Source organism: Schistocerca serialis, chromosome 4 (genome assembly GCF_023864345.2).
Source record: "Schistocerca serialis cubense isolate TAMUIC-IGC-003099 chromosome 4, iqSchSeri2.2, whole genome shotgun sequence".
Taxonomy (NCBI): domain Eukaryota; kingdom Metazoa; phylum Arthropoda; class Insecta; order Orthoptera; family Acrididae; genus Schistocerca; species Schistocerca serialis.
In genome coordinates, this window is record NC_064641.1 from 50312602 (window position 1) to 50339056 (window position 26455).

The 26455-nt window shown below is 45.4% G+C and overlaps 1 protein-coding gene and 1 non-coding gene across 2 annotated transcripts in view; one reads left to right on the forward strand and one right to left on the reverse strand.

Annotated features, from left to right (window-relative positions):
* LOC126474222 (dorsal-ventral patterning protein Sog) overlaps positions 1 to 26455 on the forward strand; it is a 511624-nt gene that overhangs the window by 213373 nt on the left and 271796 nt on the right. The gene's annotated exons all lie outside the window — the stretch shown is intronic.
* On the reverse strand, positions 23869 to 23942 carry Trnaa-ugc (transfer RNA alanine (anticodon UGC)). Its single transcript has one exon. It is a non-coding gene; the product is annotated as a tRNA-Ala (tRNA).

The following is a 26455-nucleotide window of genomic DNA, read 5'->3' on the forward strand; positions in this document are numbered from 1 at the left end:
AATCGGCAACTTAGATACTGTAAAGCTAAGTGAAATCGTAAATCAAGTAAGGAATCTACTTAACTAAAAACTACTGTGGAATAAGGAAGAAGTAAGTAAGTAAAAAGCAGAAACTAAGAGAAAAGAAAGTAACAAACACCGAAATTTATTTTCCTTTATTTTGCCCATGTTGGTTTAAGAACACAGATACTGTTATCGGAAATATCACTGAAGTAGAAAACTCTAACCAGCCACTGTATTTTTTAATGAAAAATTTATTTTTCTGTAATTATTTTCGGGCGTAGGCCATTCATCAGATGAAAGCAAGGATTTCTCGTACAAATTTCATGTTTTCTCCCCTAATAACAAAGAGTATAAGTGATTTTGTGGTTTACAAAAGCTTTTAAACTACATGCAAGAGGTATACATTCTACTTACTTGAAGCAAAATAAATACAGTAATACAGTAGTAGATAGAAGTCTGGTTAACTGGTGTGTGTGAGATACGTTCAACGTTGAGCCAGACTGAGGCCGACACAGTGGACTCCTGTGTTTGCGTCTGTTAGGCTTGCATCTGATATCACGTCAGCTAAATGAAAAAAATGGTTAAACTGGCTCTGAGCTCTATGGGGCCTAACATCTGAGGTCATCAGTCCCATAGAACTTAGAGCTACTTAAACCTAATTAACCTAAGGACATCACACACACACACCCATGTCAGAGGCAGGATTCGAACCTGCGACCGTAGCGGTCGCGCGATGCCAGACTGAAGCGCTTAGAACCGCTCTGCCTGCTAAGTGATGTGATTCGATTCCATTGCCGGCATAAAATAATGCGAGATCCGGAAACAAAGCAAATAACGAAATTTTACTGATTCTTCGTACACTGTAATTCAGTTAGTACATAATCTGGAGGTATACAGCATTCGAAACTTACGGCGGTCGTTCGGTAAGCAACTTAACACATTTTCTTTTAACAAAGCAGGTTGGTTTTATTCAGGATTCCAATACTTCATATTATTCCCCACTCTTTTGGCTACAAAACCCTGTTGTTCAACGTAATCTCCATTCAACGTCCGCCCCCGGTAGCTGAGTGGTCAGCGCAACAGGATGTCAATGCTAAGGGCCCGGGTTCGATTCCCGGCTGGGTGGGAGATTTTCTCCGCTCAGGAACTAGGTGTCGTGTTGTCCTAATCATCACCATTTCATTCCCACCGACGCCGAAGTGGCATCAAATCGAAAGACTTGCACCCGCTGAGCGGTCTACCCGACGGGAGGCCCTAGTCACACGACATTTACATCTCCATTCAACACGACGGCCTTGCGCCACCTTACTGGGATCGTCAGCATCCCCGACTGGCCGACGTCGGAGCCAATGTCTAGCTGCATCAATAGCCTCCCCATCACCGACGCACTGTCCCCTGCGGAGTTCGTCCTCCATTTGGCCAAACAGATGGATGTCGGAAGGTGCGAGATCCGGTCTGTAGGGTGGATCAGGAAGAACAGTCAAATGATGTTTTGTGAGCTACTTTCAGGTGCGCAGCTTTGTGTGAGGCCTTGCGTTCTCATGGAGAAGGAAAAGTTCGTTTGCGTTTTTGTGGCGATGAACACGATGAAGTCGTTTCTTCGATTTCCTGAGAGTAGCACAGTACTCCTCAGAGTTGATCGCTGCATCGCAAGGTAGGACATCAAACAGAACAACTCCTTCAGAAGACGGTCACCATGACGTTACCGGCTCAGGGTGCGGCTTTGAACTTTTTCTTCGGAGAGGTGGTGTGGCGCCACTCCGTGAACTGCCGTTTTGTTTCCAGTTCGAAGTGATGAACCCATGTTTCATTGCCTGTAACGATGTTCTACAGAAAATTGTCACGAACAGCCTCTTTCCGCGCAATTTATTCCTCGCAGATGGTCCTTCGTTGCGCCAAGGAACCAGCGTGCACATACACTACTGGACATTAAAATTGCTACACCACGAAGATGGCGTGCTACAGACGCGAAATTTAAACGACAGGAAGAAGATGCCGTGATATGCAAATGATTAGCTTTTCAAAGCATTCACGCAAGGTTGGTGCCGGTGGGGAAATCTACAACGTGCTGACATGAGGAAAGTTGCCAACCGATTTCTCATACACAAACAGCAGTTGACCGGCGTTGCCTGGTGATACGTTGTTGTGATGCCCCGTGTAAGGAGGAGAAATGTGTACCATCACGTTTCCGACTTTGATAAAGGTCGGATTGTAGCCTATCGCGATTGCGGTTCATCGTATCGCGACATTGCTGCTAGCGTTGATCGAGATCCAATGACTGTTAGCAGACTATGGAATCGGTGAGTTCAGGAGGGTAATACGGAACACCGTGCTGGATCCCAACGGCTTCGTATCACTAGCAGTCGAGATGACAGGCATCTTATCCACATGGCTGTAACGGATCGTGCAGCCACGTCTCGATCCCTGAGTCAACAGATGGGGACGTCTGCAAGACAACAACCATCTGCACGAACGGTTCGACGTCGTTTGCAGCAGCATGGACTATTAGTTCGGACACCATGACTGCGGTTACCCTTGACGCTGCATCACAGACAGGAGCGCCTGCGATGGTGTACTCAACGACGAACTTGAGTGCACGCACATTGGAAGCGTGTATTCGTCATCGCCATACTGGCGTATCACCCGGAGTGATGGTATGGGGTGCCATTGGTTACACGTCTCGGTCACCTCTTGTTCGCATTGACGGCACTTCGAACAGTGGACGTTACATTTCAGATGTGTTACGACCCGTGGCTGTACCCTTAATTCGATCCCTGTGAAACCATACATTTCAGCAGGATAATGCACGACCACATGTTGTAGGTCCTGTACGGGCCTTTCTGGATACAGAAAATGTTAGACTGCTGCCCTGGCCAGCACATTCTCCAGATCTCTCATCGATTGAAAACGTCTGGTCAATGGTGGCCGAGCAACTGGCTCGTCACAATACGCCAGTCACTACTCTTGATGAGCTGTGGTATCGTGTTGAAGATCCATGGGCAGCTGTAGCTACACACGCCATCCAAGCTCTGTTTGACTCAATGCCCACGCGTATCAAGGCCGTCATTACGGCCAGAGGTGGTTGTTCTGGGTACTGATTTCTCAGGATCTATGCACCAAAATTGCGTAAAAATATAATCACATGTCAGTTCTAGTATAATATATTTGTCCAATGAATACCCGTTTATCATCTGCATTTCTTCTTGGTGTAGCGATTTTAATGGCCAGTAGTGTATCTTGAGTACCCTAACTGGCGAACGGGTGTGTCAGCACTATCAATAGAGACTTCTAGTGTAGCACAAACGTGTTTAACTGTGATCCGTCGGTCACCTCGAATGAGAGTGTCCGCACGTTCCAACACTGCAGGAGTCACAGCCGTGTCCGGCCGGCCAGCATGCGGGATATCGGACAGGTTTACGCGACCTTGTTGCAATGATGACAGACGCCTCGCTCAATGACTCACCGTGCTTTTGTTCACTGGCAGGTCTCCGTAGGCATTTTGCAAGCGCCTATGAATATCTGCCTTGCTCTGGTACTTCGCCAAAATAAATTCAATGGCAGTTCTGTGCTTGGAACGCACATCCGCTACAGACGCCATTTTGAAGGCTACATATAGCGCAGCTACCTTTAACACACAGAGTACCAGTCTCTGGCTGCAACAATGGCCTAACCCGTGTGGGCATCGAGTCGACCTGGGTTTTGATGAAGGTTGCAGGCACATCGTACCATGGCTTTCAACTGCGTGGCAGAGTTCACCATCGACAGTGGTGGTGAGGGGTGGCGTGCGGTGATTTTCCAGTCTCTCAGCAAACCGTGATCGGATATTTTCAATGGGTGGGAGATCTGGAGAACTTGTTGACCAGTCAAACACCTTCTGTATCCAGCTAGGTGATTATGGCAAGGGTAACAGCCGGCTTTGTTTTATTTTGCTAAAAGATAACATTGTTGTTGCCTCAAAGATAACGCACAGCCACCCTTTTTAACGATTCAGCAACGTAACTGGTGCTGCCCAGATTTCCGGCTTTTCGAACCAGAAGTAATCGTGTTGTGTACCCAATGGCAACTTATAAATCACAGCATGCAATAGGCCTTTATGACGATGGCAAATGCAGTCTGGCGACACTCGTTCTCCTCGGAGCCTTCACAGACGTATTCGTCCATCGTGATTCTGCACACAGAAAAGGGAGTTGGGTGAAAAGACTCCTCTGTCCACTGTTGGATGCACACCTGTCGCCAACTCTTTCCCTACAGCCACGTCGAGGACAGCCGCCATAGTGGTTGCCGTGCTGGATGTCCGTGGTGTTGCAGACGTCAGCAGACTGTGTGAATACTTATTTTGCTGCAAACAAATCCATTTTCTGGCTCAAGGTGCGTAACGTAGTTGTACGATACTGCACAACTCAGTGAACGATGTGCCTCTTCTCTCGACCGCTGGTTGAGTGGGGCCGTTGACACCCTGCATGGCCCAAATGAATCCATACAATCCATCGTTCTCCTTCTTACACGAGGCATAACAAGATATCCTCACAAACAACCTTAAAATCTATTTATAAATTAGAAGCCCATTGCAAAACGTCCCATTACACAGATGATTTTGATAAATGGAGACAAACTGTAGGGAACGATCACTGATGGTATAAGGAGCGTAATAGATGATATGGACATATTTTATTTATGGATTCTTGCGCCAGTTCGTGGTAGAACAATTCCTTCAACTGTTTTTGTTCCACTGATTTTTTATTTATTTCTAAATAGTTTTCAGCTTATCGGACCATTTTCAGGAAACAACTGCTTATCGTCTGCATGGGGATATTAGTTCCTAAGCAATCAAACACAATAAGCAAAGATACAATCCACATGCACAGAATGTTGTGCACAAAACTTGTTTTTTAGCGTTATAAATTACACTTTACGAAATGGACAATGTTCAGGATAATAAATAATTAAAATACGCGATATTACAGTATTACAGATTATATGGTTATGACATTATAGTTTGTGAGGTCGTGACATTGGTTAAGAATTGTCTAACTGAGCACTGTTCACTTACATTGTGCAACAAACGTTGTGCAACAAACGTTTTACTTTCTGAATTACAGTTTAGGCAATGGGCATATGGTCGAAAATGTGTTCCAACGAAGATACACGCACTTGAAGGTGGAGATAAAGATCTTTGCCAGTGTAGGTTTCAGTGATTGAAAGCACACATGGAACATACCAGGCGAGTGCTAATGTTCTGCCTGTACTAGTGTTTTAGTGTTTTAGTGTTTTAGTGCTGTAGTGGCAGCGAACCATCAGCACCGATCTGATTGCACTGTATAGATGGGCATTATTGGTGACCGGATCATGGGACCAGCCATCCTTCCACACGCGACATACATCCGCACATCCTTCTGGGACTCTAATTTCTCTGACTTTAGTGGTAAGAAAGGTAACATGGCTACTACAAGATTGTGCCGCAGCTCACTTCTGCGTTTCCATGCAGAGACGTCTCGACAACATCACATTGAAGCTGAACAGATGCTGATGGTTCACTGCGACGATACCACTAAAACTCCAGTACAAACAGAGCATTCCCACTTTCATGATGTATTCTCATGTGCTCTTCGATTGATTGGACCCTACATCACCAAAGATCTTTTACCTGCATCTTCCAATGGGTGTAGATTCCCCGGAACGTATTTCTGGCCATGTAATTTCCTGTAGTTTGTCCCTATATAACAAAACCCCCTTTATATAGAATGTAGATGCCCTGTGCATATTTTGTGGTATTTAGCTTAGGTGCTAATGATTTGCATATTCAAGCGTGTAATACAATTAATGCCACTTTAAGCTTTGTTGCATGTCACCTTCATTCAACTGCAATTTCAATGGCATACGTGGGCAAAATTTTAGAGCGTTTAGAGGAGATGCACTTTTCCTGTATCAAAAAGTCAAAGGTCCACCGTTTCCCCACTAGGAGTTAGTGAAAGTTTTGTAGCTAATGATGTTCAGTCGAGACGTTCAAACCACCTATGTGATAGTGTGTTAGAGATACTGCTGAAAAAATTATCCATTTACATTAATGCACAACTGGAATTTGTGTGCTCTCAATTGTCTGACACGCTTAAAACAGCAGCCCGCATCTCGTGGTCGTGCGGTAGCGTTCTCGCTTCCCACGCCCGGGTTCCCGGGTTCGATTCCCGGCGGGGTCAGGGATTTTCTCTGCCTCGTGATGGCTGGGTGTTGTGTGCTGTCCTTAGGTTAGTTAGGTTTAAGTAGTTCTAAGTTCTAGGGGACTGATGACCATAGATGTTAAGTCCCATAGTGCTCAGAGCCAGCTTGAAACAGCCAGGTGTTATGGGTGCAGCTTCACCCAAACAGGCAACCAGTTCTTCTGCAGAGTCTATCGGTGTCTCCTAAAATAAAATCTTCATCTTTCACCGCAAAAGGAAATCCATGGGCCAGCAACATCTCTGAAACAATATGCATCACACGACAATTTGAACATGTCTCTGAACACACTAACGTCAAAGTCTTCATGGATACCTAACGGAGAAATGGTGCACATGTGACTTGCTTCTTTCATAAACAAGGGTTCCTTTTTTATGCTCTAAACACTAAAATTCTGTTCGGTATTTTTTTTAGAAATTAGAGAATTTCAGCGTATAACTTTTGTTGGTACCTTTGTGGGGCGCTATCCATTGGGTGTATCTCAAATCTTTATTGCGTGATGGACAACAGACTAGTTAATAAACTAAAGTTTGTGACCCTAAAATTTATTTTTTATATTGCACGACCTTTATTAGCCAAGCTGTTAACCATTGCCGGCCGGAGTGGCCGTGCGGTTTTAGACGCTACAGTCTGGAGCCGAGCGGCCGCTACGGTCGCAGGTTCGAATCCTGCCTTGGACATGGATGTTTGTGATGTCCTTAGGTTAGTTAGGTTTAATTAGTTCTAAGTTCTAGGCGACTGATGACCTCAGAAGTTAAGTCCCATAGTGCTCAGAGCCATTTGAACCTTTTTTTGCTAATCTTTCTTAAATGGGTAACGTATCGTCTAAGAACAACCATTAATTAAGCGTAGGTGAACAGCAGCAGTAGGAGCAGGGAAGAGTAGAGACCGCCATAAGCGCAGTATCGTAATGTGAGCGCAGCACTGAGGGTTGCCTGAGAGTCAGGGGCAGCGCCCGCGGCGCGGCGGAGCTGCATCGCCGCCCACTACTGCGCACGCAGGTCTCCGGCCTAACGCGTCGCGGCCGCGTTTACCCCGGCTGGGACGCGGCCAGCCGCTATTTCTGGCCGGCCGTAAATTGTTATAAGAAATTAAAAGCGCGCGCGGACCGCGGGGCGCACCGCACCGCCCGGTATGACCCACTATACAGTACAGTCGCAGCCGCCACTGCCGCCGCCGTCTGACGGAGACGCTGCCAAGGACAGACTTTGACGTACCGTTTCCTGGCCGTGCGCGTGTGCGATCGCCCTGGTGCTACTGTGTGCACCAGGGTCTGCTTCCGGCACTCCTAGGAATACGTTTTCTCTAGTGTGAAGACGATAGGCCTGTCTGTCAGGCCTTCCAAATGGGTTGTTGTCTGGGCCTACAAGGCGGGTTTCAGGGACGAGTAGTTTTCCCACAACGGCTGTTTTCCATTGTGTCCTGAAACCTGCGCCCAGCGAAATTTGCACGCAGAAAGGGTCGAGTAATTGTCCACTCCCCCCCCCCCCCCCCCCCCCCGATCTCCATAACTTGCTTGTCAGGTGAAAGAGATGAGGTTTCTTACGACTTGATGTACTTTATAATAACTACTGATGCAGAGAAATGGAAAGGCTCGAACAAGAACTGTAATGCCGACATTTTTAGCATCGAAGTGATCTTAATTTACTTTGTCTTCTGTATGAAGCCATCACAAAAGTTGTACTTATGACCGGATCCTCACAAAATGCAATGGAAATCATAAATACCAAACTGCCTACACAGAATTTACAAGGTGACATTGTTGAAATATATGAAATAAAACCATCATAACTTTGGGCATGATGGGAATTAGTATGCGCGTCCCCATACTAATAGCGACGAAACCCACTTTCATTTGTATCGGTTCATCAGTAAGCAAAATTGGTGAATTTGGGGGGACTGAGAATCCGCATTTTGCGATCGAGTACTCTCTTCTATGGGTGACTGTGTGGTGTGCGGTGTTCAGTCGCGGCATAACCAGCGCGATATTCCTTGATAGCACTGTGACTACCGAACGTTACGTGAAGGTTTTGGACGATGATTTCGTCCCCATTATCCTAAGTGAGCGTGATTTCGACAGGATGTGGTTCATGCAAGACGGAGACCGTCGAAACAGAAGAGTGTCTGATATCCTGGAGGAGCACTCTGGGGACCTCTTTCTGGCTCTGGGGTACCCAGAAACCACTGGCATGGGCCTCGATTGGCTGCCATTTCTCCGGATCCGTAACATGCGGCTCCTTTTTGTGGGGCTATATTAAAGACAAGGTGTACAGCAATGACGCCAAAACCATTGCCGAGCTGAAAATAGCCGTTCAGGGGGTCATCGACAGCGTCGATGTTCCGACACTTTAGCGAGTCATGCAGAATTTCGCTATTAATATGCGACACATCATCGCCAATAATGGCAGGCATATCAAACGCGTCATAAGCTAAATCTGAGTATCTGAAGTGACGTTTACACGTTGAATAAAGTGCGTGCACGCCGTAGTTTGTAACTAATTTACGTTTTCTTTTCATATAGTTCAATAATTGTCACCCTGTATACATCGTATTTGTTCTACTTGGCAAACCAGTCTTCAAAGTTAACACGAAGTAAAATTTGGTCCACAGTCGTGATCACAAACAGTACGATGCGTTGTCACACTGTTTAAAAGGCCAGGAGTACGCACGTGTGTAAGTGCAATAGGCTGCACATATCCTCTCCTCTCACTCATCATCCGACTGCTATATGCAGACTTTCCATCTACTCCTCTTAAACACGTAAATAATTTTCTTTATAGTTATTAATCTGCATAACAATATGAATAATGCCAAGTGAAAGATACATGAACATTATAAAACTGTATATTAAGTAAGATAAAACTGAAAAGGTAGAGTATACAAAATAAAATAAATTATGTAATAACTAACAAGAATAATTAAAGGTTTTGAAGCCATGTTGACTATTTTTCGACCGTGACCGTCTCAAGAAATATGTAAAGGTTTTTTTAAAGTACCGCTACCAGTCACAAAATTTGTCAACTATGGTATTACTTATTTATTTAGCGACATGTTTCGAGGGAATACCTCATCTTCAGGCTAAATGGCATTACAAAAACAACTTTACAATCTTTACAATGTCATACTGATGTTCCATAGTCTTTTTATAAATGCTGTTGTAATCCTGTGGAAGAAGAGAAAACTTAGTAAGAGGCGATGCCACTTTGGAAGCTAAGCTGTTGTTTGCACTATAATGTTTTGTAACGGTCACTCACTTTGTTCTTCTGGCATGGCAGTCTCGCTGTTATGCGATGATGTGTTTCCATTTCCGTGGAAGCGAAGTAAAACGGGGTCGTTGTCTTTCACCAACTTTTTTTTATAACATATTTCTCAGATTTGATAGAAGTAGAGTAGGAACGAGTAGGCACAGGAGGCCATATGAACAGTTACATCTGATTTGCTGATGATATAGTACTGCTTGGAGATAAAAAATATATCTTCAAAGAAAACTAACCAGATTTTAAGAAGTGTTGCAAGAGTATCCCGAATGAAAATAAACGCAATGAAAATCAAAATTATGATGGAACATTTCAAAAAATCATATGAAAGTGAAAATAACAGACGGTCAAATTGAACAGGTAGCCCCGTACAGATGTTTCTGGAGCATGCTAACTGGACGAGTGGAAAATAAATACACTACTGGCCATTAAAATTGCTACACCACGAAGATGTGCTACAGACGCGAAATTTAAGCGACAGGAAGAAGATGCTGTGATATGCAAATGATTAGCTTTTCAGAGCATTCACACAAGGCTGACGCCGGTGGCGACACCTACAACGTGCTGACACGAGGAAAGTTTCCAACCGATTTCTCATACACAAACAGCATTTGACCGGCGTTGCCTGGTGATACGTTGTTGTGATGCCCCGTGTAAGGAGGAGAAATGCGTACCATCACGTTTCCGACTTTGATAAATATCGGATAGTAGCCTATCGCGATTGCGGTTTATCGTATCGCGACATTGCTGCTCGCGATGGTCGATATCCAATGACTGTTAGCACAATATCGAATCGGTGGGTTCAGGAAGGTATTACGGGACGCCGTGCTGGATCCCAACGGCTTCGTATCACTAGCAGTCGAGATGACAGGCATCGTATCCACATGGCTGTAACGGATCGTGCAGACACGTCTCGATCCCTGAGTCAACAGATGGGGACGTTTGCAAGACGACAACCATCTGCACGAACAGTTCGACGACGTTTGCTGCAGCACGGACTATGAGCTCGGAGACCATGGCTGCAGTTACCCTTGACGCTGCATCACAGACAGGAGCGCCTGCGATGATGTACTCAACGACGAAACTGGGTGCGCGAATGGCAAAACGTCATTTTTTCGAATTGAACCAGGTTCTGTTTACAGCATCATGATGGTCGCATCCGTGTTCGGCGACATCGCGGTGAACGCACATTGGAAGCGTGTATTCGTCATCGTCATACTGGCATATCACCCGGCGTGATGGTAAGGGGTGCCATTGGTTACACATCTCGGTCACCTCTTGTTCGCATTGACGGCTTTTTGAACAATAGGCGTTACATTTCAGAAGTGTTACGACCCGTGGCTGTACCCTTCATTCGATCCCTGCGAAACCCTACATTTCAGCAGGATAATGCACGACCGCATGTTGCAGGTCCTGCACGGGCCTTTCTGGATACAGAAAACGTTCGACTGATGTCCTGGCCAGCATATTCTCCAGGTCTCTCACCAATTGAAAACGTCTGGTCAATGGTGGCCGAACAAGTGGCTCGTCACAATACGCCAGTCACTACTCTTGATGAACTGTGGTATCGTGTTAAAGCTGCATGGGCAGCTGTACCTGTACACGCCATCCAAGCTCTGTTTGACTCAATGCCCAGGCGTATCAAGGCCGTTATTACGGCCGTAGGTGGTTGTTCTGGGTGCTGATTTCTCAGGATCTATGCACTCAAATTGCGTGAAAATGTAATTACATGTCAGTTCCTGTATAATATATTTGTTCAATGAATACCCGTTTATCATCTGCATTTCTTCTTGGTGTAGCAATTTTAATGGCCAGTACTGTAGCTACGGTTTCAGAAACCTATGAATAGTCAGAACATCTGATGATGATGATGATGAGGAGGAGGAGGATGCTGTTGTTGTTTATGATGATGATGAAGAGCGACGGTCAGGCAGGACACAAGGGAGCAGAAATAATCTCGCTGAGGACCAGCCTGAGCCGCCGTGTGTGGCGGCCTTGGTGGCGGTAACAAGAGCTGCGGCACCTCTCAAGGTGGCTCCCACCGGCCCTGAGCTGAGCTGAGCCGTGCCGCGCAAGGCGGGCCAGGGCACGGGGTCTGCCGGGCAGCTGGCAGCTGCGCGCCGCTGTGATGATGTCTGGCGAGGTGGCCACGGCAGTGGGTGGTAGGACGCTGCACTCGCAAACGGGGGGACAATGCATTACATCCCCATCTGTCCATCTAGATTCGCGTTTCTCACGGTGTACCTAAACCGATTAAGGTAAATGCTCGGGCGGCTCCTTTGAAGAAGACTCAGTCGATTTACTCCCCATTCCGAATTTGTGCGCTCTCGTCAACGACCTCATCGTCGACGATGTGCTTTGCCCTGCTCTCCCTTCCATTATGTAGCTCAGCATACTGCTGCTTCAAGTTGAATATCACCACAATGAATTTTCCAAATTATGTTTGGAAAATTTGGAAGAGGCAGGGTTTAGAAGTCTAGTTAGTTGCAAGTAAGATTAATTCATCCTCGAGTCACCGTCGTTGTCAACGTCTTCGTTGTTCTCAGCCATTTTATTTATTTATTTATTTAATCTGGTCTGTTTAGGGCCATCAGACGCTCTCTTACATCGGAACAGGGGTTCACATATGCAGAACAATTTTTACTTAATGGTTACCTAGAAATAACTATTTTAATATGACCAATATCAGTGCAGTGATTTGCGTGTCTATAGTGACAATCTGAGTAACTAATAAAGTCATTCGCGCGGCTCCCCTCGTCGGAGGTTCGAGTCCTCCATCGGGCATGGGTGTGGCTGTTGTCCTTAGCGTAAGTTAGTTTAAGTTAGATTAAATGGCGTGTACGTTTAGGTACCGATGACAGCAGTTTGGTCTCATAAGATTAAAAAATAAATTAAATTAAATTAACACTGGGAGTACTTGTACTATGGCAGCTGTTGCCACTAATAGTGATAATAGTGACAAGAACAATAATAATAATGATGATGATGACAATAATAACAATAAAGATAGTAGCAACGAGTTGTGGGCGACGCGGACTTAGCCGAGCGGTCTAAGGCGCTGCAGTTATGGACTGTGCGGCTGGTCCCGGCGGAAGTTCGAGTCCTCCCTCGGGCATGGGTGTGTGTGTGTTTGCCTTAGGATAATTTAGGTTAAGCAGTGTGTAAGCTTAGGGACTGATGACCTTAGCAGTTAAGTCCCATAAGATTTCACACACATTTGAACATTTTGAACGAGTTCTGAGGAAAGGAAATTTAAGGAGACTATACCAGCTAATAACACACGGCAATGAGGAAGAAACGGTTGGAAAGAGGGATGTTATTCCCACTGTTGAATAGCGGCCTCCTCTAGACTTCGCCATGCGATACGTCCTTGAGTTGTAAGCATCCTTGTTACTCCTGCAAATTTTCTAACGTCTTCTACTATCCTTCCAGTACGTAGTAAATCGTTTTTATCGTATCTACAGAAATGCAGATAACGACTTAATTAGACACATTACTAACCCTTCGCTTTTATTTGTTTCATTGACAACAGTAAGTGATTCATTTCCCCTGTTCCAGATTACTGACCTGTACCAATGGTAGCTATGTGGCGGTGTTGCCACCTTCAGGCTTCCTAGCAAACTTAGCAAGAGTACGAAATGGAAAGGAAACACATTCTCGGGCCTCCAAACCTAACAACGTCGGGCCCGAAATAACCGAGATTTAGGCAAGTGAGTCTGTTAGGGAAGAGTTTTAAGCTCCCTTCTGAACCTTTCGTCTGATTTTTCTGTATGATGGTAACAAAATACGCGTATCATGTATCAAGCCCACGGAAAAGTTTTCTCGAAAATTGAAGGATGTAGCAGTAACAAAAGTCGGCCCTGTCGAAACTGGCCTCGTGGATGGTGTCTGAAATGAACGGCTGTGTGTGCGTGTGCGTGGGCGTGGCTTTACGTCCTTGCGACGTTTTGGGTGTGATCCGCTGCGACGTCGGCTCCGCTCTTAGCATGTCTGCGTGCAGCACCTAACATAACATAACGCGACTCGACGTGACGTTGACGTGACGTGATGTGACCATTGCCGGCAGCCGACGTGACGAGCAGCGGCTGCCATCACGGGCAGACGGTTAGGCCGACGTGACAGCCTTCGGCCCAGTACGGCACGTAGAAGTTGCCACGGTAACGAGATACGAGTAACCGCCTGCTACCCCCGCTGGCTGTGACATCATGGCCCTGACAGAGCCCGGATATGGGTGTCCGGCTTCGGAGGCGGCAACATTCATCCTTTTTTTTTTCATTTCGTAGGGCTTAGACAGCACTTGGGCTTCCACACTGTTCAAAACAGTCTTTGCAACCTGCAAAAAACTAGCCATATTCTGTCTAACATGGGGGTACACGAGATTTGATAATAGCCGTCGCCGGTGGTGGTGTGAACTTTAGGCTTTTTAGGTGTCTACAAGCACATCTGCACACATTATCTGTTCAAAACCGTCTGTAATGCGGAACTGACCAATTGATGTCACGAGAGAAGGACCCGACAATATAAAAGGAAGCGGGGAGTACTGTGCTATCAGTGCAGGAGCAGTAGCAACGCAGTACGTCGCTCAGGGCAGCTCAGTGGCTTCGAACGTGGACTGGTCATAGGGTGTCAGCTGGCAAACGGATCAATCAGGAACATTTCAGCCCTGCTAAAGTTGCCAAAACCGACTGTTTGTGATGTGATTACGAAGGGAAACACGAAGAAACAACCATAGCTAAACCAAGACGACCTAGACCTCACCTACTGACCGAAAGTAAGACTCTAACATTGCAGAGGGTGGATGTAAGAAATGGCTCGTGAATTTAAAACTGTTCCAAGTCCAGCTAGCAAAATTGTGAATTGCGAGTTAAAACGAATGGGGTACAATGGTCATCATTAGGCACGTAATTCTACAGGGTATTTTCGTAAAAGCGTGCAAAAATGTAACAGGGCATAGAGAATGCTCCACCGAACAATTTGAGGTACGAAACCTGTGGTCGGATTAGCAAGCTTCAGTAGATATGGAAGTAAACTTGTCTACCGCTTTGTCCAGCGTTACTGTTTTCCAGCTTATTTACAACTAACAGGCGTACAAGTTTACACGTACATTCTTTGTTTCCTGCAAGGAAATGAGGAGGACTAGCCTGATTATTAGGAAGTCATATGCAGGTTTTGTTTACTCTAATTGTCTATAAGGTTGCGCTGTTGTATCGTATTTACATTGTCCCATGACAGAACGTGCTAAGAATCAATGGCAGACCCATTCATTACTCGGTGCTATTCAGAGACGTAAACTACAATACGTTGGAGCGGTACCGGTGCAGTTTCGTAAAACTCACTGAGATGCATCTTGTTTATGGGGAAGTACGATGCAGTGCTATTGCTGCTGAAAGGCTGTACAGGGAACGATTTCCCAACAGGCATCATCCGTCACGAGGAGTGTTTATTTCTCTAGACCGACAAATGCGGGAGACTCGTTCATTGGTAAGAAGAAAAGAGGTACCTTGCAACATGAAGACCAATCGCACACTAGATTTTGAAGAGGAGGCCTGCGAGGTCACCTGACTGAATTCCCTTCATAATTTCCTATGGAGATATCTGCAGTCTCTTCCGAATGAGATACCAATGGATACGGAGATGGAATCAGTTGCCAGAACTGTAGCTGCCTGTGGTGTGATTCGGAACACACCAGGGATATTTGTCAGGATGCGTCAGAAACTTGTTAGCCAATGTCAAGCTTGCATTGAGGTTGATGCCCGTCAGTCTAGGCATATTTTGTAATATACAGTACAAGTGGTACGCTCGTTTTGTCAGTGATGGTATTTTCAGTTAGCTGTAACTAATGTAAATAAAAAAGTAAACAGTAATGTGATTTTATTCCTATTACCTCTTTTATGGCTGCCCGGGCGTAGCAACCATAATTTGGATATGGAGTAGGAGGTGCCCAGGTTGTGACTAAAATCTGGTGGCAGGAAAACGATTAGAGGCAAATAAGCTCCAGTTAGTATAAAACAGTTACTTAGCTTTATTGATAGCGAAGAGTGTACCGTAGATACGGTCCAATTAGTGCCCAAAGGATACTCCTTGAGGCGTAGCGCCTTATAACGATCGTGCCTTGGAGGCGGTGAAGTGGGAGATGTGTCTCAGAGCTGGATAGTGGCAGATGGTGACGCGAGACTGGACGCTCACGTAGTTTACGTATCAACCGATAGAGAACAAAATTGGATAGGGGGACTGTGATTTTAGTTTCGATTGTGCCCACTAGAGTGCACTAAAGTAATAGAATGTTTTTCATAAACTGTTCTAGTATTTTCGTAAAGTGCTATTATGTCTTTTTGTGTATGTAAAATGTTATAAATGTGTGTTAGCAGTATGAATGATGCGTGAGTGTGTTTTAAGGCTAATATGAACATAATTGTTTAACGAGTTGTGTAGTAAGATTTAGTGTGGGAACATTTCGAAGAAGTATGGATATGAACAAAGATTTGTATAGTAAGTTTATGGTAAAGGGAAAATTAACTCAGGTATAAATAACAATAGTAAATAACTTTATGTATAAACAAAACTTCAGCATATTAGATAATTACGTCGGTAAAAAGTACAGTCGTTAGGTTTACTATTTTGCGATTGGTTATGAATGAAAAGCCCGGACTGACGCGGGACAATGTTCTTTTGCTATTGGCTGTCAAGTAAACTGACCAATGGTAAAGCAATATTCATCGCGCGCCTTTCTCTGCTGGTAGAAAAGACTTAGAGTATTCTAGAGAGGAGTGGGAGCCTAGTCATGAAACAGATCGGACATGTGTAGTAGTAGTAGTAGTAGTAGTAGTAGTAGTAGTAGTTCCGATGGAAATAAGTTGCCGGATCCAGCAGTGTTTCATACATCAAAACTGTTGGAAAGTGACGGCATAATTATTCCGATGTGTGTGTAGAAATTTCGGAATTTTTAAGTGAATTTTGTGACGAAGAAAGACATATTCCGCGTGGCGTATTGAGCAGGTCGGTGGCTAAAAACTGTGACTGCATTTGGCACCGACAGACTTAATATTTGGCGAGCATTCTCAATCAAAAACAATCAGTATTTTTGTAGCTATTACGTTTTCGGGAAATGCAACACCATAAACTTACTAACGTGAGTGAAAGGGATTGTGAGTGACTGTGTTAAACTAGCACGGGCTTGGCAGTGATACTTGTTCACCTAAGTTTCAGAATATATTAATTGAGGACAAAATTTCCAAACTTTCATTTCGTTTTTCTCCCGAAACGTATATTAGTGACTTAAATTGCAGCCTGGTTCACGTCGAGGTACAGTAGGTTTCACTCGGCTTTCCTACTGATGATCTGCTGAGACAATGTTCACAGGTAGGTGCAGGGTCGTCGTAAAGGGACGGAAAGAACCGCGCCGCCACATCCTGATTCGTGGCCTAAGTCGTTATACAATACTGAATCACACAGCGAGCCAGCTAACCAGACAACGAACGACGGCTCTGACGGCTGCAACGAGCTGTCTGCCAGACTCCCTGACTCGGGGCCAGCGCTCCTGTTATGTCGTGTAGCCAGAGGGTGCTTGTAGGCCCCAGCTCAGCAATGGCGCGACGTCTTCGGTCGGCGGCAACACCATGCGTCGCCGGCGTCGCGATGGGAAACTGTGGCAAAGGATACGACGGCAGGGCGCGAGCGCTATTCGGTCGGGTCCGCGGATACAACAACCTCCTTAAGCTGGCTTCTCCGACTCCAAGTTTCCTGCCTCAAACTGTTTAGTGGAGAATCCTCTACGTCGTGTTAAATTTTTGCATGCTCTTACGGGAACACCCTGTATAGTAAATGCTAAGCGACGTTTGAGGTGGTGAAAAAGAGCGACACCACTGAACAGTGGTTGACTCGAAGTGAGTGATCTGGAGTGACGAAACCAGCTACAGGCTGAGGCAATCCGATGGAAGGGTCTGTGTTTGGCGAATCCCTTGAGAAAGTTACCTGCCATCATGTATTGTACCAACAGTTAAGTATGGGAGAGGTGATGTTACGATATGTGGGTGTTTCTCGTGGTTTGAGTGTGACCGCCTCATTATTAGGTGGGTAGGTAGATTACCATCTGGTGAGCAAGATGTATGAGACAGGCGAAATATCCTCAGACTTCAAGAAGAATATAATAATTCCAATCCTAAAGAAAGCAGGTGTTGACAGATGTGAAAATTATCGAACTATCAGTTTCATAAGTCACAGCTGCAAAAAACTAACGCGAATTCTTTACAGACGAATGGAAAAACTGGTAGAAGCCGACCTCGGGGAAGATCAGTTTAGATTCCGTAGAAATGTTGGAACGCGTGAGGCAATACTGGCCTTACGACTTATCTTAGAAGAAAGATTAAGGAAAGGCAAACCTACTTTTCTACAATTTGTAGACTAAGAGAGAGCTTTTGACAATGTTGACTGGAATACTTTCATATTCTAAAGGTGGCAGCGGTAAAATACAGAGAGCGAAAGGCTATTTACAATTTGTACAGAAACCAGATGGCAGTCATAAGAGTCGAGGGGCATGAAAGGGAAGCAGTGGTTGGGAAGGGAGTGAGACAGTGTTGTAGCCTCTCCCCGATTTTATTCAATCTGTATATTGAGCAAGCAGTAAAGGAAACAAAAGAAAAATTCGGAGTAGGTATTAAAATTCATGGAGAAGAAGTAAAAACTTTGAGGTTCGCCGATGACATTGTAATTCTGTCAGAGACAGCAAAGGACTTGGAAGAGCAGTTGAACGGAATGGACAGGGTCTTGAAAGGAGGATATAAGATGAACATCAACAAAAGCAAAACGAGGATAATGGAATGCAGTCGAATGAAGTCGGGTGATGCTGAGGGAATTAGATTAGGAAATGAGATGCTTAAAGTAGTAAAGGAGTCTATTTGGAGAGCAAAATAACTGATGATGGTCGAACTAGAGAGGATATAAAATGTAGACCGGCAATGGCAAGGAAAGCGTTTCTGAAGAAGAGAAATTTGTTAACATCGAGTATAGATTTAAGTGCCAGGAAGTCGTTTCTGAAAGTATTTGTATGGAGTGTAGCCATGCATGGAAGTGAAACATGGACGATAAATAGTTTGGACAAGAAGAGAATAGAAGCTTTCCAAATGTGGTGGTACAGAAGAATGCTGAAAATTAGATGGGTAGATCACACAACTAATGAGGAGGCATTGAATAGAATTAGGGAGAAGTGGCGTTTGTGGCACAATTGACAAGAAGAAGGGACCGTTTGGTAAGAGGCATCAAGGGATCACAAATTTAGCATTGGAGGGCAGCGTGGAGGGTAAAAATTGTAGAGGGAGACCAGGAGATGAATACACTAAGCAGATTCAGAAGGATGTAGGTTGCAGTAAGTAGGCCTACTGGGAGATGAAGCAGCTTGCACAGGATAGAGTAGCATGGAGAGCTGCATCAAACCAGTCTCAGGACTGAAGACCACAATAACAACAAACAGGTAGATTAGTATTTAACGTTGCGTCGAGAACATGTGGTAATCACAGACCGAGTACAACCTCGGATGCCGGAGGCATGGGCTAGAAAATCGGCCGGCCCCTATCAAAGGAACCATTGCAACGTTTACCTTCAGCGATTAGGAAAACCGCAGAATACCCCACAGAATATCTCAATCTGGATGGACAGTGGGAGCTGTGAATTGTCGTCCTCCAGAAAGCGAGCCGAGTGTGCTAACCACAGTGCCACATCGCTCTGCGGATCGCCTTATAGCGCTTAGGAATACGCTAAGTGCGGAAGGATATCAGCACTTTTTACAGCATTGTGTACTGCGTAGAGTAAAGAAACAGGCCGGAGACACAATCGTTTGTATCAAGATTACAATGCACACCTCATGAAGCAGTATCTATGAGGCAGTGGTCTGCGGACAATAACATTCCTGAAATGGATTGGCTTGCCCAGATTTCCAACATGAAGCCAGTGGAACATCTTTGCAATGACTTAAAACGTCAGCTTCGCTCCAGACACTAGTGAATAACATCACTAACTCCTCTGGTGTCTGCTCTTTAGGAAGAACGGGCTGCCATTCCTTCAGACGTTCAGACACCACATTGAAAGTGTCCCATCAGAGTTCAGACTATTGTAAAGATGAAGAGTGGTCACATCTCTTATTAATGTCGAGCAATAGGTGTTCGCATACTTTCGATCAGATATGTACAATGATTGTAGCAGAGATGACACACAATCTTCCTCGATTACCCATTCTCCAAATTTAACGAACAGGATATCTCTGTACCACTTTCGTATGGACTTACCACCCGTTATGATCCTAATATCGTGTCTCTGAATTCGTTCTCATGAGTATACTCAATAAGGACTCAAGACCCAGGAGCATTAGACTGTTAGTGCTCTTTAAGGACGCATTGCACTGTAAAACCCTTCCAGCAAATCTGTATTCCATCACCCTTTCATATTACTAATTTCATATCGCTCTTCAGCATTACCTTTACATGTTTGAATACTGCGAAGGGCTCAAAACATTGCACGTAGTCTTGTATTCCTTTATTTTCCCATTATTACGACCATTACCTTGCTTTTATTGATATTTATACTCCCAAACACAGACCCAGGTATAAAGTTTCTTACGATAGTTCAGTGAAGTTGTCCCTACAGACAACGATCGGTCAGCACACAATTTGATAGTCCTCACGATCCCTTCTGATAAATCATTTATGTTTTTAAGTATGTTAGTCACACAGGACACAATCAGCTATTTCTGTTGTACAAAGCACGCAGGGTAGTCAGATTGCACCAGTAATTCCCAAGACGTTTGGCGTACTATACCAGGTGGCCCCAGAGGTCGTAAGTGCAGTTCAAGTCCGAGGGCTTGATGTTTGCTAACTATGGATGTTGTGATATTTCTGGTCTTGGCGGACAGATCTGTCTACGTAATGGAACTCTTTTTAAATTAAATTTCCGCCATTTGACTGTATAGATTGTTTATTCTGCTGTACGATCATCATTTCAGCCTTAGTCAAATGGCGGAAATTTCATCTAAAAAGTATTACATGTCTGTGACACCAAATCACGGGAAAAGTGATGATCGTCGTTAGTGATGTGCAAAGATCATGGTTACGTACTGAGGTGATTTAGCTCTCTCTCTCCCTCTGCCTCTCCCTTCCCCTTCCTCCCACTATCCCTATGCCGTCACCCCCTTCCCCACCATAAGAAGCTGTATGCAATTTTCTTAATAAATGTATGGCATCTCCTGAAAATGGACTCACAATAGAAAGCAGATAACGCCAAACTATTTGTTCATTGAACTAAACTGTCTTTGGAGACTACAGTCTTTCCATTCTTCAGTTATAAACAGTCGTAGAGATTTCCAATCATCATGGGTAAAATAATGTGTGGTTTGTGATCGCAAGTCAACTCAAATGAAGCGCATCTGCCCGATATCTAACATCATCCCCATTATTCACCATTTCGTAAGAAATTATGTTTTGTAACTGTAACGGCAGCAGTTCTGTTTGGTAAATTTGATGAATCTGTGATTTATTTCAAGACATACCCTGCCTACCTGACAGTGTTAGCCACGATACTTGGAAATTACAGTTCCCTTATGTTCTGTGATATGAGTACTACCGCAAATACGAAAATACAATTGGCAGTTACTGAGATAGAAGCGTCATGGGTGACAAAAGTTTGACTTTTGTCCTTGTACAGGTTGCTGCCACTGCTCTTCATGTGTCGGTAGGAAAGTGCGCAATCGCGCGCGCGCGCGCGCGCGCGCGCGCACACACACACACACACACACACACACACACACACACACACACACACACACGCGCGCGCGCGCGCACTTTCTCTGTAGCTCTGCATGCTCTAGAAATTCTGTAATTAAAAATTCTTTTTTTCTTTTTTCTTTTTTTTTTTTTCAAGAGCCATATCATAAATGCAAAAACATCACTTGCTTTGTAATGGGCAGATAGCTTCTTTACCACAGTATGGGGATGAAGTGTGCTTACAATGCAATTGGCGATTTTATTTCATGATGTAGACTCCACGAATAGTAGTGGGTCTATAACAAATGTACTGTTTGTGTGTGCCGTATTTAGAGATAATAGGGAAGGAAGGAGGGATGAATGGTTGGAGTGTGAAGTCCCATCGATGCCCAGGTCGTCAGAGATGGACCACTACGGAAGAGAAAACGAGAAGTTACTGTCTGTTTTACTGAACAGTACCGGTGACTTAAGAAACCCATTTATCGGACTATCTGGATGGGAATACCAACCCCATTCGTCCAGATTATGACACCAACGCCTTCATCTCTGTAGCTCCACAGCTAAAAGCGATGCTTGGCAGCTATTTTTGGACAGCGCAACATTTCCCGGGTATTGCTCCCGCCGTGGGGGTGTTTTCGCACCTACCGGCTTGTTCATTAACCGCAGAAATTACTTTCCTGGCTGTCGGTCATATTTTGTGGCCCGTGCCAAGCCGCCGCCCCGTTAATAAAAATGCCAAACAAATTTCAGCGATGGCAATCTTCCGTATTTAAATTGACAGTAGCCTTCAACAAAGGGGAATAATTCAGCACGCCCGGAGAGTGCTCGCATATAGATGTTATCGCGGGCGTTAGAACGCAGCCCGACCGCGGGGAACCGGCCGAACGTTGCGCGGGCCGACTCAGCCGGCTCCTGGCGGCGCTATAATCTTCTAATTATACATCACAGGAGAGCTCTCTCTCTCTCTCTCTCTCTCTCTCTCTCTCTCTCTCTCTGTATCGGACGCCGTACAGAAACCGGAGCAGGCGGGCCGTGTGAAGCGGGGAGAAGCCCCGTCCGAGATAACGGGCGCACAGTGCCTTACTAATGTTCCGTGCTAGGGTCTGAAGATAACGGCGAGTATAGTGGCCGCGAGTATGCGAGCGCCAATTAGACGCGCGGCGCATACTTGTGCTCTCGGCCCCTGGCGGGCAGACGCCTGATCAGATAAGCGCCTGCCACATGGCAGCGATCGCAGAAATGCGTGCACAATTCTTCTTGGCGCGCGACACGGGCGCAGGGGCTCCGTAAGCCAACTGCGGGGGTGGAGCCAACACCCACGCCTACGTTTACTGTCCGCAAGCCACATCATTTAGAGTGGCGGAGGAGGTTTTAGGTAGCACTACATTACCCCCCCCCCCCCCACCTCCACCCATTCCTTGTTCCATTCACGAATAGCATATGGAATGAGCGGATGTAGATAAACTCCCGTGTGAGCTGTAATTTGTCTAAGTTTTTCCTCGTGAGCCGGCCGGGGTGGCCGAGCGGTTCTAGGCTCTACAGTCTGGAACCGCGCGACCGCTACGGTCGCAGGTTCGAATCCTGCCTTGGGCATGGATGTGTGTGACGTCCTTAGGTTAGTTAGGTTTAAGAAGTTCTAAGTTCTAGGGGACTGAAGACCTCAGAAGTTAAGTCCCATAGTGCTCAGAGCCATTTGAACCATTTTTTTTCCTCGTGATCGCCTCGCGAGAGAAGTGGTAATATGTTGTCCGACTCTGCTTGAAACGTATGATCTCGAAAATTCCACAGCAAATCTCTCCGTGATGCAGGACGCATGTCATATATGCGGATATTTGGTCCTGTACAACCTTCCCGCTTCTCTGCTACTCCCATTTGCTTGTCCGCACACGAAAATCATGTCTGCAAGTATCGTCACCGGGTAATACAACTCCATTTGGTTAAGACTCATCGACGTCAGTACTCTAGCTTGCAAACGCAGACTGCAGACTACATAGTGCCTAAGGATTGCTCGTGCCAGTATACAGTACGCCATCTGCATTGGATTAGCTGTGTTGTTATCCCTACTGCTACACCTGAGTGTTCGTCGGGATTGCCAACTCTACAATCTCAGCAACACCAGTTCCGTATTCCTTTGCCACAGGTATCAGAACTATTTTCGCTTATACCTTTCGACTCCATAGTTTCCAGACCAGGGTTCCTTACCTCAAGTTGACATATCTGCCCTTCTCCATCATCCGTTTAAATTTACATCATCATCTTGGAATGAGGCCGCAGATAACAGCACTGTCCGCGAATTACCTTCCGGAATCTCAGCGTTATCCACTACATCATTAACACAAATTGCAAACAGAAACGACCTTCTAATACTCCCCCGATGTTCGATAAGCTCCTATTTTGTTCATTAAACGACAGGATCTAGTAACCTGTATATTCCGACGTGTACGTCCATCATCATCATTATTATTATTATTATTATTATTATTATTATTATTATTATTATTAGTATATATGAAGATAGTAACGGTACTGGAAAGAACAAATACCACTGTTGACAGTGCGGCTTCTCTAGAATAAACGATAATTAATTGAAACTCTCAGCTGCCGACAGGTGTTGTTGATATACCTCGATGGGAACAGCTGAAAATGTGTGCCCCGACCGGGACTCGAACCCGGGATCTCCTGCTTGCAGGGCAGACGCTCTATCCATCTGAGCCACCGAGGACACAGATGAATAGCGCCACTGCAGGGACTTATCCTTTCCACGCTTCCCATGAGACCAACATTCTCAACTGTCCACAATCCACATATGTAATGTATTTTCACACTCTGAGGAGAAAGCTTTTGTTTTAGTGATTGCCCCCCCCCCCCCCCCTCCCGCCGGCCGAAGTGGCCGTGCGGTTAAAGACCGCTACCGTCGCAGGTTCGAATCCTGCCTCGGGCATGGATGTTTGTGATGTCCTTAGGTTAGTTAGGTTTAACTAGTTCTAAGTTCTAGGGGACTAATGACCTCAGCAGTTGAGTCCCATAGTGCTCAGAGCCATTTGATTGCCCCCCAATTCACGTATCATATACACTATGTGATCAAAAGTATCCGCACACCTGGCTGAAAATGACTTACAAGTTAGTGGCGCCCGCCATCGGTGATGATGGAATTCAATAAGGTGTTAGCCCACCCTTAGGCATGATGACAGCTTCCGCTCTCGCAGGCATAAGTTCAATCAGGTGCTGGAAGGTTTCTTGGGGAATGGCAGCCCATTCTTCACCGAGAGCTGCACTAAGGAGCGGTTTCGATGATGGTCGGTGAGGCCTGGCACGAAGTCGACATTCCAAAACATCCCGAAAGTGTTCTATAGGATTCAAATCAGGACTCTGGGCAGGCCAGTCCATTACAGGGATGTTATTGTCGTGTAACCAGTCCACCGCAGCCCGTGCATTGTCAACAGGTGCTCGATCGTGTTGAAAGATGCAATTGCCATCCCCGAATTGCTCTTCAACAGTGGGAAGCAAGAAGATGCTTAAAACATCAATGTAAGCCTGTGCTGTGATAATGACACACAAAACAACAAGGGGTGCAAGCCCCCTCCATGAGAACCAGGACCACATCATAACACCACCGCCTCCGAATTTTACTATTGGCACCACACACATGCTGGCAGATGACGTTCACCGGGCATTTGCCTTACCTACACCCTGCCATCGGATCGCCACATTGTGTACTGTGATTCGTCACTCCACATAAAGTTTTTCCACTGTTCAATCGTCCAATGTTTACGCTACTTACACCAGGCGAGGCATCGTTCGGCATTTACGAGCTTGTGCGTGGCTTATGAGCAGCCTCTCGACCATGAAATCCAAGCATTCTTACCTCCCGCCTATTTGTCAAAGTACTTGCAGTTGATCCTGACGCAGTTTCGAATGCCTGTGTGATGGTCTGGATAGATGAGTGCCTATTACACATTATGACCCTCTTCAACTGTCGGTGGTCTCTGCCAGTCAACAGACGAGGTCGGCCTGTAAGGTTTTGCGCTGTACGTGTCCCTTCACGTTTCCACTTCACTATCACATCGGAAACAGTGGACCTAGGGATGTTTAGGAGTGTGGAAATGATCGTGTACAGACGTATGACACAAGTGACACCCAATCACCTGACCACGTTCGAAGTCCGTGAGTTCCGCGGAGCCCCCCAGTCTGCCCTCTCACTATATCTAATGACTACTGAAGTCGCTGACAAGGAGTAGGTGGCAGCACAATGCACCTAATATGAAAAAAGCATGTTTTTGCGTGTGTCGGGATGCTTTTGATTACTTAGCGTGCGTGGTGCTCTCTTTTTCCCTACTTCGTGATAGTACAAAACTAGCTGCCCTTCTTTGAACTTTTACGATGTTCTCCGTCGATCCTGTCTGATGCGGATCCCTCACAGTACAGGAATACTCCATAAGAGGAAGCGTAGTGTAGGTAGTCCTTAGTGGACCCGGTGCATTTTCTCAGTGTCCTGCCAAAAATCACAGTCTTTTATTTGCTTTACCCACAACATTACGTGTGTGATCGTTCCAACTTAAGTCGTTCGTAACTGTGATCCCTAAATATCTAGTTGAATTTACAGCACTTAGATTTGTGTGATTCATCAGTTCGCCGAAATGTAGCGGGTTACGTTTGGTACTCAATTGGATGACTTCACACTTTTCAAAATTTAAAGTCAATTTCCATTTTTCGCACCATACAGATATATTGTCTAAAGTCTTTTTCAATTTGTTTTGATCATCTGAATACTTTATAAGACGGTAAATGACAGTGCCATCTAAGAGTGCTACTCAGATTATCTCCTAAATCATTTATGTAGAACACGAACTCCAGAGGGCCAATAACACTTCCTCGGGCGACATCAGATATTACTTCCGTTTTACACAATGACTCTCCGTCAATTACTACGAACTGGGACCTTTCTGGCAGTGAATCGCCGATCCAGTCATATAACTGAGACGATTTCCCATAGGCATGCAAATTGATTAGAAGTCGCTTGTGAGGTACGGTGACAAAATGACTCAAATAGCTCTAAGCACTATGCGACTTAACATCTGAGGTCATCGGTCCCCTAGAACTTAGAACTAACCTAAGTACATCACACACATCCATGCCCGAGGCAGGATTCGAACCTACGAACGTAGCAGTCGCTCGTTTCCGGACTGAAGCTCCTAGAAACGCTCGGCCACCTCGGCCGGCAGGTACGGTGTCAAG